Here is a 14578-nt window from a genome sequence, read left to right as displayed (position 1 = left end):
ACACAACGGGAATGGGGAGGATGGAAGCACCGGCACCGTATGCAATAGTTCCGGTGCTTCCGTCAAAGTCTGTGAGTGGCTGTCATCCTGACCGCCAGGTTTGACATTGCTGGAGGGACGGCAGCCGCTCACAGAACTCGAAGTGTGCCGGTCCGGAAACAACAGTGCCAGTAAGCTTAACGGCACCATTGTTAACGGACCGGCACACTTGTCATGAGGCCCATTCTATTTTTATTTTCTAAGCCACAAATTGTGAGCAATTGCCATCTAATGAGGGTCAAAAAAGCCCTACATATTTACCATTAATATTAAATCATGTAATTAAGTGCGTAATTCTATCTCAGAAAGGGTGGTCTGCTAATAAAAGATTCCTTTCAGAAAGCCTTCAGAAAGCCCCGTCCCAAAAGCATAGAGTATACCTCTGCCTTTCTGTATCCTGATATGCAGGTCCAGCTCAATAGCAGAGAGCAGGTTCACAGATCGCAGGTGGCATCTGTTGTATCTGCTGTAATAGCAAAGTCGCTGCAGACAGAGGTAACATTTAAAGATACACCGCCAATCCAAAACCATAATAATTATGATAAGTTATTTCCTAGTGGCACAGTCATCTTTAATAATGAACCTTTCCTAGGTTTTGGTATGGTGGCTGATAGTTTACATAATTTTTAAAGCCAGAGCAGGTTTTTATCATTCTCATGTCAGCATTTTGAGCTCAGACCAGCAATGGACAAGCTGTGTGTATCCTCTCCAAACTACCTGCCTCTGCTGCAGCCAGAAGAACAATAGGCAGTGGAGCTGTATCGCTTTTATCCTCTGCTAGTTTGGGTAACACCTCTCTCAGTCGGGAATTGCTCCTCATGAGAGTCCTTGGAACCAAGCTTCAACAAGACATACCCAAAGGAAAAAGGCCAGCATCATGTTGCATACCAAATGGCCTTGGATCCTGCAGGCTTGGTAAGGGGACGGAATTAGACAATCAGACAGAACAGAAGAGAATGGAGGATGGGTTCCTTCATATCAATTTTCTGTGGGATTCTCTTTCTTTCCTTTAACCTCCACATAATACAGAACAACAGCACTTTGGGTATGATTCAAGTAGTCAAATGTCACTTCTTAACTTAAAAGGGATTGGACCCCTTAAAACAGACTTACTTTCATCCAATACTTTGCAATCTTTCGCCTGGATAAGGACGAGGTCTTGCAGTCATTCTTTGATTGCTTTGGACCTCTAAAAGAAGAACAGAAGAATGAATGTGAAACCTTTTTGGTTAGTAGTTCTTTCCAATGTCCCCTGCCTTAGGTGAAGACAGGTGTTCCAAGGCAGAGTCAAGCTCTACCCCCTAAACATACCTAGAGCACCTTAGGGGTGATCTGCATTTGAACCTACACCTGCACTCTCTGCCAGCTTCACTGGTGTGCAGGTTCCTCACTGGAGATTAATTAGTACTGCAGGTGCCAGTTAGCATTCCTTCAGGTGGGAGTTAAGAAAAGATGGAACAATCTTGTCTCTGAGTCCCTGGATTTGGGCCCAAAGCACCAGAAGAAGTAATGTAGCTGGGTACCTGCATTCACTTTTGCACTTCTTCAAATCTTCTTAGGACCACTATAGCTGTGTTCAGTGAAACGACTTGACGCTGCATCAGACCAAACAGAGTACATCACCTGTTTGGCTTGAACAAACAGATCACTTCGCGGTCGACTTTAACTGTCACCTCATCTAACATCACATCAGACTGAGAAGATCACAGCTTCGATCTCCCTGGATTGCGACTTCAACCACTCAAAGCATTGCATCATTTGTTGATCCAATCCAGTAGTTACGACTGTCTCAAACTGGCTAAACCTTCGTCTAACCCTTCTGAGCCCTCTGAACTACATTGCTTGAATGGCGCCTTCAAACCAAATCAAGAACACTGGCCACATTAACATTCACATGTTCCTGGGAGATGCTTTTCCCTAGTAAAACTGTGAATCACTTGAGATTTGGTGTTAGCTATGGTAAAAATGTAGCACAACTCAGATATATGGAATTATTAAAACCCAGTTGCACCTAGAGGATGAGCGAACATAGAAATGGAAAGATGAGAAGGAGGAAGGAGAGAGAAGTAGAAGAATCATGGAAATAAGGAATTCCAATTTTAAAAGGATCCACATCAAGAGAATAAGTAAGCATACATGACTGGGTAGCGGAAATAGTCTATTTTGTTTGTTTTTTGTTTGTTGATGACCAAGAAGTGAGCAACGAAGAAAAGGGGCTTTACAAGTAAAGTGGCTTCAGGATCTGCTGCTTAATTTCTGTTTCTCTTTTGTTTTCTAAAGATTACTTATCACCTGCATGTCAGGGAGTTAGGGAATGGGGTTACTGGCTGAGATGCACAAATGCTGCTCGGAACGTGGGATAATAACAGTGAATGCAGCCCACGTTCTATTTTTCCTGATTGGCTAGTGTACCCCCCCCCATTTGAGGTGATAATGAATGTAATCGATCATCACTATGTATCCTGCTTTAATGTTTTACTTCAGATATACTTCAACCTTCCACTTCTATATAGGTATTATGCTGTCATTCTTTGGTAGTTGCTTACTCTTACACTGGTAAGCATAAAGGAGAGTGCACAATTTAAGTTGTGGGCAACTTTATCTGGAAGATGCAGGCCCTGGGCAGTACATAGAATAATCTCAATGTGATGTATTTCTAGAGCTATGTGGAAGACAAGGTATCCTACCTCAAATTTGGTATAAAACAAATATTTGCATTGGGTTGTGTGTAGGGACCAGGAAAGAGCAGGATAAGCTGCACAAGATAAAACCTTGGAAAGGTTACTCTTCTTCATTGCTTTATAGGTGGCAATGAGAGTCATTGGACTCAACAAATTCAAACAGAAAGGCTAATTTAAAACTTAAAAATAAATTCATTCCTAGCAAACATTCATACCAACTCCACACTATGTGCAACACACATGATGCACAAGATTAGATGTCCCCACATATTGCCTAAATCCTGTTTGATATTTCTCCAGTCGGCCAGTGCCATTGATCCTTTTCTATACCTCTTTAAGCACAGTTGATGCAAATAGTTTGCTACTTACATCTAAAAGAGCTATAGGTCTATGGTTGGCCAGGCCTGATCTATCTCTCCTTTTGAAAATTGGCACAATGTGCACGACATCCCACGATGCTGGAAAGGGGCAGAATGCAATAATTTGGTTGAAAAAGAGGCTATGCGTCTTAGTCCAAGATTTGACATAGTTTTTCAAATTGTGGTTTGTTAACCCATCTAGGCCCAGCCCTAGATTTTTAAGATCAAGGATTCTACCATCTTTAATTCAATATGCTGATGTGATTGGGGATAGAAAGATGTAATCATGCATACTAGGCACATACATTTATTGGAGCGCTGTAACCACACATCATATCATATAGGATTAGTCTGAAAATGTGTCTGAATGACGAATTAGCTGTTAATTCATTGCTAAAAAATGGATGCTTGTTGATGAAAGTTTTTAACAATAGCTGAATATCTTTGCGCAATAATTTTTATTCACACTGGTTATCTAGTTCATTAAGCTTTCCTTTTGAGCTGTGAGTTCCCTCCTGTAAATAGGTCTCTGTAGAGTCATTCTAGTCAGAAATCTAAGGTCATGATGTAGTTCTTTTTTCCTAATACGAATCAGATGATCATATACATGTTTGTGATGATGTGGTCCCAACTTCTGATTCCACAATTATCGTTTAGTGACTATCAGCATAGAAACCTTAATGAATGTGCAAAAGTGAAGAGGAGAGAGCAAATCATGTCTGCCCTCTATAGAAAGCACCTTGAGAATTCCTAGCACCCCTTAATTGAATCTGTGCACATTCTTTGGGTGCCAAGAGGGACGATTGACTCATAGATGTGATGAGTGGCATAGGAACACTAAGCTAGCTTTTAATGAAGAACTCTAGACTAAATGAGCCTGTAAGCCAATCATGGTCACTTAAGGTTTTCCCATTCATTTGGTATGACTGTGCTCAAACAGATACGGTGAGGGAAAGGTATAATCAATATTGGAAAATCTTGCCCTGCATGCCATATCGGTTTGGGAGGAATGTCACCAACCACGTCACCATTTAGATGACAGAAGCCCCACATATCAAAAAAGTTAACCCATTTTAAACTATGACCACTGATTTATTTCTTTCTCTTCAAGTGACATTTGGTAGAGAACCTTTATTTCTTGTCCAAATCTGCACAATGCAGTCCAACTTAACCATAACGTCCCTTTAACAAAGTTTTTTCATTGAATTTTATATTCATAGATTTTTATTAGTGCAACTTAACCATAACGTCCCCTTAACAAAGTTTTTTTCATTGAATACCATAGGTTTTTATTAGTGCAACTTAGCCATAATGTCTACGAACATCTGACTTCATTGCGGACCTTCAGGACAGTGTCACATGACCATATGCTGGCGCTCGGCATGATGACGTGTCCGAGAACTGTCCACACTTCACGATAGGATCTGTGCTTCGCAGACAATTCGGAACTGAATTTTCTACTGATCTAGGAACTTTCAACTTAAAAATTTCCCTTGCACAGCTAGTAAGGTTATTTAGCGTGTTACAACACAGAGTACAGCACAGAGTACAGCACTACTGCACAGGATCAATGTGTAGCATGTTTTTTTTTATGCAGTACCACTGCATGGGTTTGGTGCATTGCTATGATCCAATTGTTTCAAGCAATGTGTTGCCAGTGTAACATGGACATATATGTGAGGGCAGGTTATTCAGTCAAAAATGATTTTTACATATAAAATGCAAATATTTTTTTTCACAGTTAAAAGCACACATTTGTACATTCAAAATGCGCACGATTTTTACCTGAAATTCCTCTTTTGCAGGAGACACATTTGAGGATTAATGAACTAACCTCATTAACAAAAAACTAACACGCTAACTCATTAATAACATAATGTGTTCTCCAGTGCAAAATGAATGGAAAATGACAGGCTCTGAAAGTCATTTAAATGCTCATTCAGATTTTATTTTGTTTTGTTTTGCTTCTATCTGCGCTCTGTCCACAGTATTTGCAGGAAGCAAAGACCTCGATTAAGCAGGAAATCAGTTTGGTTACAGTTGCAACTGTATAAGCCAAGCCATTGTGTGCAGAGGGTGGTTAGGGCATGATAGAATTTTATTGGTTAGGATCCTTTGGTAGGAGGTAACCAGAGTTTTCTTGTACAATCTCGAGGAAGAAGCTGGGGAGGGACATCTTGACATAGCTCGGAGAAGGAGTGAGTTGATAGCTGGGGATGCCTGATTCCTAAAGCAGATCCAACTTGGTTGCAGAGACTGGGATTCCCAGTCAACAAGTCCCAGTTTGAGTGACAGTAAATGCTTGTCCTTGCTGGGTGAACCCCTCCAGAAGGCGACCAGCCAAAGAAGTTACATGCTGAACAAGCCTGGTAATTATCTCGCGGAAGTGTGGGGGCTGAGTGTGTGCGAAAATATTCAGTCAGTGTAGGAAAGGAGATTCCTGTGCTTTACCCACGTGTTTAATTTTGCAAATTGAATTCTTGTTCCCCGCCACTCTCTTCTCAGTGTATGACAAATAATGCTGTTACTGTGCTATTTCATTTATTTCTGTAAAAAGAGTGAGATCCTGTTTAAATGCAACTTTTATAACACAACAAAAATATCTGAAAGCAGACGGGTGGTGTGTTTTATTTTCTCTTTCCTTTGTGCATTCACCAATACAGTGCTGATGATGTGGGGCGATGTTTAGACAGTGCAATTGACATTTTTAAGATAGGTAAAAATAAGATTTGGCTGCAGTTGTGTACATGATTCCATTCAGTATATAAGTGTGTGTTTTCTGGACAGAACATAATAAGTAACTGGGTGTGAAATAGCCTTTTGCTGAAGGTAGATGAGTCAGCAAAAATAGAGACCCGGGACATAGTTCACTACCGTAGATAAGTTAGTGAAAAATACCACATGATAGCTCGCTGCCGTAGATAAGACAGCGAGAAATTTCCCATGGTGGCACAATAAAAATGAAAATGTGGTGTTCCTGAAATGCAAGCCTGAGGTCTCTCTAGTGATTATACGAAAAATCTAAACAAAAATAAGGGGTTCTGGATATTCAGTACACGCATGTCTGTGTACTGAAATAATGCATATCCACTGTATTATTATTATACATAACCCAATCTGAGTAGAAGGAGTGATTGTTGCTAAATTATTTTCGGCGGTAAGAAAATACCGCCATGCCCAAAATATACACAAAATACCCAACAAGCTCCAACACCTATTCATACTCCTCCATTAAAAATCGAGTACACAGTACATACTTTTAGCAAAACTGCTATTTATCTTAAAATAGAATCAGCTAATGCCATCCCTCCTCCCCAAGAGACTCCACCACTGCTGTAATCAAGGAGCATGCGAAACACTGCCCGTTACCTCAGAAATAACACACGCACAACATTTTCCCCTGTCCGCCTGCCCCTCTAAGCTCTCCTGCAACAAAAAAAATGCATCCAAAAACAATAAAAGAAATGTTCCTTTAGGAACCACCTTTCACAGTTAAAAAATAGAACTAAAAAAAAGAATGTATAGACTCCATCTACTTTATATTACTCAGTAAATTACATAGACTCAATAAGATTTTCCATCGTTTCTATTGACATTTTGTGTTATGCTAATGGCAATATGGTTATATATCCAGGGATGAACGGTGGATACCGGCCTGGCAGCCCAAGTTATCAGCCCAAGCGAAGCGAGGGTGGATAACGAGGTCTCTGGATCATTATCCCCCCATTCTAGCCCCTGTAATGGAGGATGAAGGCCATTAGCACCCTAGCTTCCTAAAGCGGGAACCCAGCTGGCAAAAAAAAGATTTTTCTTCCTACACCGGGATACCTACGGTTACGGTGTAGGAAGGAAAATCCTTTTCCAAGATGGCCACCATGGAAAGGGAATGCGGGGTTCCATAGAGGGCCCCTCTTCGCTTTCCATCGCAGCCTGCAGAAGGCAAAAAGAGAAATCTATGACCATATTACCACAAGCACATTTTTCTTCCCTTTCAGATCTATCCTAATTTTGAATAACTTTATCACAAAGCCAGTCCCAGATGGACATGGCCACTTTAATCCTGTTTTTTCCCTTGTGGTCATGGCCAGTAGCCAGATTGTCCGTATCATGACCTTATTCCATGACCCAGACTATCTGGTCACTGCCTATGGCCACAGGCTACCCCTCAGTCCCTAAAGGTATACCGCAATTTTTTGTAGCTACATTATGACACTTGTCAAAAAATAACACGCTGGCACATTTCCAAAACCATGCTTGTAGGTCCTTGCCAATGCTCCTTACTTACGCAAGTTTGCTGGAAATCCAGCCATGATTCATTTTTTCAAAAGTGTCAAATGTATGCACATAGAATCGTCATATAACCTAGCCCCTACTTGACAAAATCCATTACATACAATATTTTGGGACCCCCTTCTAATTTTTCCCCCTCTTGACAATCCCACCAAACTTTGCAAAAACATTTATATCTAGATCTATTATCAGTTTGCCAAATAAAGTGTAGATTCGTCAAATGGCACCACATTTCTAAGCCTTTACATTATTTTGGCACCCCCCTCTCATTTCGCTCCCTCTTGACAAAATCCCACCAAACTTCGCACAACATTTATATCTATTATCAGTTTCCCAAATTAATTGTAGAATCGTCAAATGACACCTCATTTTATAAGCCATTACATTATTTTGGGACCCCCCCTCTAATTGTGTCCCCTCATGACAGAATCCCACCAAACTTTGTAAACTCATTCGGAATCAGGTCAGAAATATCCCATCCCATCCTCATCACCCATCACCTCCCCAGAGATGATTTGATAAGTTTGACAAATGCAACGTTCAGAAAATATTATTGTCCCGAGGGTTCTGGCATGTATCCAATATGGCGGGCGCATCGAAACAATCCAACGCACCTCACGCTTCATCCCATCCAATCAACAGACACGTTGCATGTTTGCGAACATGACGCAAGCCGATTAGCCAATCAGTGACCTGTCCGCGGAGTGAACAGAGAAGTACGTCAACAGAGCGGACATAGATATCACTAGTGTTTTTGTGACCTACTTTTTGGTCTTGTAAAAAAAAACTACTGGACGGATTTTCACCAAATTTACAAAAGCACACTTTCAGGACCAAGTCGCTGCTCCTGCCGCAAATATGGTGAAAATCCATCCAGCAGTTTGGGCTCTAGGCGTGAGCAAAGTGTTTTCCCATTCACTCTATGGGAAAAAAGGACATTTTGGGATCCCCCCTATAACTCCCCCCCCCCCGGACCAAACCTCACCAAACTTTGCAAAGAAATTCAGAGTGGGCCAAATTTTTTTTTTTGCAAAGTTTGGTGTGGATTTGTCCAGGGGGAGCAGAGTTATAAGCCTCCCAAAAAGTTCTCTTCCTATGGGTTTAGCAACTTAACCATAACTACACGGCCACTACCGCTATATTACACAGCCACGGTAGCGGCCGTGTAGTTATGGTTAAGTTGCTAATCCCATGGGAAGAGCACTTTTTGGGCGGCTTATAACTTTGCTCCCCCTGGACGAATCCACAACAAACTTTGCAGAAATAAAATATATTGCCCACTCTGAATGTTTTTGCAAAGTATGGTGAGGTTTGGTTCAAGGGGGCAAAGTTATAGGGGTTAGTTATGCCTACAGCCCAAACTGCTGGATGGATTTTTTTACCAAATTTGTGGTAGGAGCAGCGGCTTGGTCCCGAAAGCGTGCTATTGTAAATTTGGTGAAAATCCGTCCAGTAGTTTTCTTTAAAACGACCAAAAAGTAGGTCACAAAAAATGTGTGATATCTATGTCCTCTCCGCGGACACACTTCCCTTTTCGCTCCGCGGACAGGACATCGATTGGCTAATTGGCTTGTGTCATGTCTGCGGACACGCCGACATGCAACGTGTCCTCTGATTGGTTGGAATGAAGCGTGAGGTGCGTCGTATTGTTTCTATGTGCCTGCCATTTTGGATCCACGGACAGCGCAGCATCGAACGAGGAGAAATCCAACTTTGGCAAGTGTGTTGTTGTGTAAGAGTGCTTGGGGTGGGTCGGGGAGTATGAGATGGGTCAAATACTCTATTTGTTTAGGTGCCAGGCACCCCTGGTGTGTTTGTCATGTCCGCGGTCACCTCGGATGTCCGCGGACGTAAAAAATGCAATGCGGTAGCCCATATAGCCAGTTAACATGTTTGATTCACTTTAACCCTCTTTAGGGCAGACATAATAAAAGATAAAGCAACCTTCTTGACCAATTCCACTTCATTGGATCATGTCCAAGTGTTCCTGAAATGCATATTATTTTGCATATTATTTATCCAAGTCTGTTCTGTCCTTGTTGAGCATTGTCTTGAGAGCAGAGGATGTGAAGATTAATCTGATTATATTTGTGCCTATCTCTAATCCCATTCGTGTACTTGTATTCCTTTCTGTCTGTCATTATCTCCTTGGTGTTTTACTAAACTATTAAGCACAGTAGTACAATTTAGAAGGCAAAGGGAATATGCCTGTCAATAATCTCAATAATATATATTTGATGGGCAATTCCCTAACCATGGACAGGCAGCTTTAGGTCTTAACATTTGTTCGTACACTGGGTCTTCTGCACAATTTATGGGTTATGCATCCACTCTATCTTTATTTGTGGACAGTTCAAATGTTTGATTCTGTGGGTGTGATCTATGGGTGTGATATGCTGCGGTGGTTGTGGCCAGGGTCTAGAGTCTTCGGCCATGCGCCCAAGTCTCTAGGCCCTGGCCACAACCACCGCAGCATATCACACCCATAGAATCGAATATCTATCAAATATTTGCAAATCTACAGTTTGTGTACTGTTTGATTTGCATAGTTTGTATGTGAAGTTTTGGCTACGTCATATCATTAAGATTGTAGTTTGGTAACAAGCACTGCAGTATAACATTTCCATGGAAGTAACCATTTTGTATTGTGGTGTATGGTTAGATGTTTGCTTCAATGGTTCTGTTATGCAGCAGTATTTATGAGTTCTATTATATTATACTTACTGTTTGATTTTTTGTGATTGGATATATTTTTTTCATGAGTTGGGTAACTAAAGCAGATATTCATTTTCAATTTCTGTGATAAAAGAAAAGAGCATGTTAGTGTAGGTATTTTACAAAGACTTATTACATTGCATAATTGACATTGCAGCTTTTTTTCGACCCTCATATTGAGTAGTTTACAAACCAGTGTACTGTGCAATTTGCTCAGTTTCTGTGTTTGTTTCTTAAATCATTGTGTCTGTGGCAAAAAACATCCATGTTGGATTAAAAAAAATGCTTTTTTGTTATGGTACAATACATTTGTTTGTTTCTTTTCAGTGTTCACTTGTTGTTTCTGGCTAATGTTCTATCTGATGGCTAGTTGCAGATTGTTAGATACCTGTTGTCGAATTGTAACTGTTTATAGTTTTTTATTTATATTCTCAAGTTGCTGATCTATCTGTTGGGTTGTTGCAGATTTTTGGGGCAGTTAGATACATGTTGGCGTATTCTAATTGTTTATTTCTTATAATTTAGTGGCATTGATTTATCTGATTGGTTGTTGTAGAATCTTGGGGAAGTTAGATACCTGTTGGTGTATTCTAAATGTTTATAGTTTTTTAATTGAAGTTGTATTCATGTTTATGCACAGATTAGTTATTAGTGGTGTTGATTTATTTGTTTGGTTGTTGCAGAATCTTGGGGCAGTTAGATACCTGTTGGCATATTCTAACAGTTTATAGTTTTCTAATTGAAGTTTTCTTAATGGTTATGGTGATATTAGTTATTAAATGTTGGTTTTAAGAAGATTAAATAAGCATTTGTAAGATTTTCTGGTAATCTCTGCTTTAGAGTAATGGTACTATCATTACATTCGAACCATCCACATTTCTTTTTTACATATGCAGTGTAGTGACCTGCATTGGTTGTGGCTCCTGCGTGGTAGATTATACCTATTGTTGTGAAGGTTTTTTTTACCTAGTTATATTTGACCATGTGTGAATCCAGTCAGCTTGCAGATGTTTTTGGTACCATCTGCATTGTAATGTAAAAGCATTAGTATTACATATTTACTATGTTTTTTTTTGTAAGGTGGAGTGATTATCTGAATTGCATGTAGTACTTAATCTGCCATGGTTTGCATTTTGTACAAGTTGCTGAAATGGAACAGATTCACAGTTAGGTATGGATACATACGCGAAGCGCTCATTAGGGATGTGTTCCTGTGCCACATTGTTGCAGAGAGTGCATGTATGTTTCCACATGTATGAAATCTGGAAGTTTTCATTTATAGGTATGTTTTTGTTTTCCAGTACTTGTAGTAAGTACATTAGAAATTCTTGTGGATCTTCTTGTGAGTTTATAGTGAATTTCACCATTCCAGCACAGTAGTCCAATTCTTGTCTTATTCCATGAACTCTGTATGTGTTGTCAGGATTGTTGCTTGCATTTCTATGAAGGACTAACATTTGCAAACACTATTGGTCTGTATTGTGTAGGTAAATATTGTGAACAATTGGTGGCAATTGGAATAGAATATGTATTGCTACATTTGCGTAGCAATTTACACCAGTTATATTTGAAAATGTGAATGGACCAGATAGTTCTGTGTCCAAGTCATTTCTTCAGAATGTGTTTTTCTTCTTTGAGGAAGTACCTGAGTTACTTTGAGTAGTAGATTCTTCTTTGGTTGTAGTGATTGATGAAGTCTTACTTTCTTTTAATCTCCTTGGAGGATTTGCAGGGAGATCCTGTTTCATTTCTGTTTGAAGTAGTTTTCTTTTACAACGTTTTACTTTTTGTGGAACAGGGTACGTTTTTAGATGGGGGTGTACATTGAACGTAGTCTATTGTATTCTAAAATGCAAGGAATATCAGCGTTTATTTTACTTGCATCAAAGTTGATTAGAAATAGACCGTCAAGTATACGTAAGCGTGATAGTGCTATGTAGCTCATACCTTCTTTAAAGACTGTGTTCCCAATATCTATCAATGCTTTATCTAGGGTAAGACCTTGTGATTTGTGAATGGTGACTGCGTATGCTAGAGTTAGAGAAAATTACTCTGCGTACATACATGTCTTTGAAAAGAAGGAATCGAGCTGTTAAGCGTCCTATCCTTTTTACTTCTGATAGTTTGTCAAAGAGAATATTAACAAACTCAATGTTTTTGTCATGTGGTGTACCCAGTGCTCCATTAACTTGTCCTTGCTCCACGTCAAGGTTACATTTAAACATTACTCTACAGTTTAAAGATAATTTTAATATTTTCTCCAAACCAGCTGTGTTGGAGATGGAGTTTTCTAAGGTATTTAGTCTTGCTGTGGCTTGTTGACACATGGGTAGTGTCATACCATGTACGTCAAGTGTTACTGTGGAGCAAATTTCAGTAATTGATTGCATTTCTTTTTTCAACATTGTTTCATTGAATTTTGAACAGCTTGCAAGAGTGGCATCAAGGACATACAAGTGACATTTTTGTGTACTAAATTTTCCATGAAATCAGTACACATGAATTATGGCCATACAGTGCATGGATATGCAGATTTTTAATATTGATTGTGCTTCTTGAGGTAGTACACCAAATCTAATACTTGTTAAAATGTTGGCGTATGTGAGGTCTGTAGACTGGCGCATATTTTCAGTTAATTCTCTGTATTGGGAATGTTACCAAAGGTTGAAATTTCCTATGCTTCCAACAGTTTTACGACAGAGTTTGTGGCGTAAGATTTTAAAAATAGGTTCACCTTTCACTGGTGTTAATTGAAGAAGATCTCCAAAAACAATAATGTGTTTTCCTCCAAAGAGCTCTTCGTAGTTTGTTTTGAGTACTTCTTGTAATCTGAGGTGAATCAAAGCCAACATTAGGTTGGAGACCATGCTCACTTCATCTATTAATAGCATTTTCATTTATTTGAACACTCTGCGTAGTTCCATTACAGCTTCCGTAGAAAGTTTGTAATAGTCTAATTTGTTTTGGTGTTCTACTGGAAGGAGTAGTAATTGGTGTAAAGTGACACCACCTATGTTGTAGGCAGCTAAACCTGTGGGGGCAGTTACAACAGCTGACAGTTTGTTGTTTGTCAATTGTTGAAGGAACTTGCTGAAGATTTTCATTAAGAATGTTTTGCCTGAACCAGCTTAACTACTGACATATAGTAGTATAGGTTTGTAATTTTGGCAGGTACATTCTTTATTTCCATGTTGTACACCATGTGCAATTTGTTTTGTTACTTCTTGAAAAATGGTACGCTGCTCTTTGTTCAGTTTTGATTGTAGTACAGTTAAGTCTTCTGTATCTTTTTCATAGTGACACATGTGTTTTCTACTTCTGTCATAGCAAATTCTGCCTCATTTGCTATTAGTGGTTGTCCCAGTGGTTCTTGGCTTCCTGTTATAGAAGGTTGACTACTGTCAGGAGTGTCCTTATCTAGTTGGGCCTGGACTTCTTCTTTGTGTTGTTTTTCATTGTGCAACATTGTTTTGTACTGTATAAAGTTTACATTGGTTATAGTGCTTTAATTTGCTTTGAAATCGTCTTCAAATGAGTCATAGATATCTAGTAACTCTTCTTCTTTTCTTCATCGTTTAAAAAGTTGTAGTAGGGACATGTAATATAGTTCTTTATGTTGAGGAGTTATTAATGACAATTTGATATGATTAATTAAGCTTCGTTTGGTAAGTTTCACTAAGCTGCCTTCACAATTTTTCACTCTGTAGCTACCTTTATTTTCATCGGGTTTTATATTATTTTTGTATGTGAAGTTTTGGGCTAGGTGGTATAGACACATGGTTTCCAAAGCAGCTCTCTCTTTGACACACGGATAGAACTCTTCAAACTAGTAAGAAAAATTAAGTTAAAAGTATTCTTCAATGAATTAGATGTATCCGAAACAACAGCAATGGCAGAACAGGGATTAAAAGAATTCAGAAGCAAAAGCAGCTTCTATCCCACCTATTAATGTGCCATCGAACGAAATGTTTCAAAGACAAACCATTAGAGATTTAGAAAAGATCAATTTTTTATGGCAATTTGAAACCCCACAAGCATGAGCTCATAAAGAAACTATACGGAGATGAAACACTCACAATCAGGTCAGCAGACAAAGGAGGGGCGTTGGTGATACTAAACGCAGCAGATTATGATGCTGAGTGCAAGAGACAGCTGAATGATCCTAATACATACACGAGATTGGAGGTCGATCCTACTAATGAGATCAAACATAATTTGGAAGAATTACTAACAAAAGTTGAAGATCTAGGCTGGATAAACCACCACACCAGAAAATTCTTAACAAACAATTTTCCCAAAATTCCATATTCTACACATTGCCAAAGGTCCACAAAGATCCGATTAATCCACCAGGCGGGCCCATAGTTGCCGGCACAAACAGCACATTACAACCATTGGGAGTGTATATAGACTATTTCATGCAACCTCTTATACAAAAGACAAGTACGTATGTGAAAGATACGACACACTTTTTGAAATATTTAAGTGACACAA

The sequence above is a fragment of the Ambystoma mexicanum genome, chromosome 6p (assembly GCF_040938575.1).
Source record: "Ambystoma mexicanum isolate Mex_15411 chromosome 6p, UKY_AmexF1_1, whole genome shotgun sequence".
NCBI lineage: Eukaryota > Metazoa > Chordata > Amphibia > Caudata > Ambystomatidae > Ambystoma > Ambystoma mexicanum.
Note: the sequence above shows the minus strand (reverse complement) of the source record.